Genomic DNA, 2,773 nt, shown 5'->3' with positions numbered 1-2,773 from the left:
CTTTCATGCAGATGAACAACTAACTCATAAAGTCTTAATAAATGTGAGCAAGATTCCTAAAGTCCTTACCTTTTTGTTTGTGTAGATAAGACCTGGTATAGCTTTTCAGTCAAACCACATGCAGAATGAAAGAAGCAACTGGGGTTGCTCAGTTGATTGCAATTAACACACATAATTTAATGGAACAATTAATGATAAAGATTAATGGGTTTTTTATGCTGCATTATTTAACACCTGCTGTAAATTACATCAGCCTATAGACTGGCTATATCTGCAGTTCATATCTGCACACCACAGAATCAATTAACCACTGAGTCCACCAACCTGTCTTAGGTCAGCAGGCAGCTGTGAGTCTGCCCATGTCATCCCTCTGTCTCAGCACTCTTTCTCTTTTGAGTTTCCTGTCTCAAAATTTTCTGTCACCGCTTACAGCAGCTTCATCCTAAAAGAGATGCCTTCTACATGACAAAATATTCCAGTGATTATGACCTTGCCCCACTTTCCCATCCAGGGCCAGAGCTGTTCTCAAGATGAGGCCGTGGGGAACCTCACCATGAGAAGAGCGTGGGTGACAGTGCAAGTCACAGAGTGATAGGGAGAAAAGGAGGATGGGCTTATACTGTAACAAGTTCTTGAGACCCACATGTATCCTGCAGTGGCTCATCTCATTTCAACTTCTCTTTAGTTTTACCCATATTGTTTCTAGAGATGGATTTTTTTGTGGTTTTACTGCAAAGAGAAGAGTGTTACAATACAGTTACTGTGCAGTGTCCCTGCACCTTAATGAGAGAGCAATGCACAGACTCATGTTCATTACTGGTAATGACACATTCAGAGTCTCTGTGTGAGACAGACAGCACCAAAGGAAGTGCAGACAAATGCTCTTCATGTCCAAGACTAGTGCTGCCTCTGGAAATAAACTACATGTAGCTAGCTAAGTTGTTGCCTGCCATGGAATTAACACTTGAAACTACTTCCTCTCAGTTACTAACTACAGCAGGAGGATGAGGCACCACACAGTGTGACAACAATAACACAATTTGTGCAACAAAAATCCCCAAATTGTTAAGTGTCCTAAACAGCAACAGACTTCATGCTACTTTACTGTCTTTCTTATATTTCTTGCTCCCAATGATCTGGACTCCCCTTCAGACTTCACTTGTGTGGATTCATGGCTTTCCACATGATGAGCTTTTTTCCAGGCCTCATACAATAAAGTACAATTCCTTATGTCCTGCAGAGAGAAGGTGACAGGTGGTCTCCCTCACGTGTGCAGCTTTCTCTTGCACCTTTGCCCTGTCAGCTCAAAGGCATGCTGTTGATCTCTCTGTTGGAAATACAAATGGCAAAACTATTGTGGCTGGAGAATCCTGACAGCCTCCTATCTGCCCAGCATGCCCAGATGGATATTTTAGGCTGCTGCTGACTTTCATCCCCCACTGCTTCCCTCTCATAAAGAAACACAGCGTCGTGTTTCATTGCATCCCTGAATCCTCCTCTGATTCTCTTTTACAAAGTGATGTTCAATGGTAAGTGGAGCAAAGAGAACTTCTGAGGTCAACGTCATGATGGAAACTCTTCTGTGTGAATGTAATAGCTTTTTATTTGTAACAACCCAGCACAGAAGTCAGCATCCTGCTACATGAGATGTTCTACAACCTCAGAACAAAAAGATGATGCCTACCTAGACACTATACAGCCTTTTATAATGTAGTTTCTCTTTTTACTTTGTACTGAATCCGGCTGAGATGGAGTTAATTTTCTTTGTGGCAGCCCATATGGTGCTGTGTTTCAGATTTTTCTAACTAAAACAGTGTTGATAACACACCAGTGTTTTGGCTATTGCTGAGTAGTGTTTGCTGAACACCCAGGTTTTCTTTTTTTCTCCACTCTTCCCCCTCAGTGAGTAGGTTGCAGGTGCCCAAGAAACTGGGAGGTGGAAAAACCAGGACAGCTGAGACAGAGTGATGAAAGGGGTATCCCATGCCATATAAGCCATGCTCAGCAATAAAATTTTGGTGCAGAGAAGCGAGAAAAAGTTGTTCTGACCTTATTGAGGACATTACCATCACTGACATTGAATCAGCACAGGAGATAGGACATTGTGGCCTGTGGTTTGAGGAGCTGGTTTTCACTCTTGATTGTTTCACGGGACTTTATGTAGTCATTTCCTGAATGATAGCTCTTCTATTGCACAGGGACTATGAGGAAAACTCTGTTGCCTTGGGAATGAAAGCTGCAGCTACAGGCAGCAATGCAATGAACGTGCTTTTGCAGGAACAGGATGAATATAAAGGTGCCCATCAGTCTTGGACTGACTTAAATGAAAATTGCCACTTATGTTGTTATGCATGGCCAATACAGAGTTATAAAACTGATATGGTTTCGTTTATTGTAAAGGCTATGGGGATTTTGCTGCGTAGTATATATGAACATATTTAGGCAGAAATTCAGCTAGCAACATATATTCACTGAAATGCAAGAAAATAAATGATAGTTGAGCTTGCTGTGGCATGAGACATCTGCTCTCTCATGGCCAAGAAAGACTCCATAACCCCTGCTTCAGTCTAGCAGGCAGCAAATAGCCCAGGTCTGTCTGTGCTGGGGTCCAACCAGCAGCAGGGTGCAGGCAGACTCACCCTGCTTCACCCCATGTTCCACTGCCAGACAAGCTCTTACCTCACCCCCCACAACAGTGTTCATTTTGCAGTGAAACAATAACTTTTGTCAGTCTGACTCTGAGTGTGTGAGGTTAACAAGAGCAGGTGTAGCC

This window comes from Serinus canaria, chromosome 3, assembly GCF_022539315.1.
Source record: "Serinus canaria isolate serCan28SL12 chromosome 3, serCan2020, whole genome shotgun sequence".
In the NCBI taxonomy this organism is placed as follows: domain Eukaryota; kingdom Metazoa; phylum Chordata; class Aves; order Passeriformes; family Fringillidae; genus Serinus; species Serinus canaria.
Note: the sequence above shows the minus strand (reverse complement) of the source record.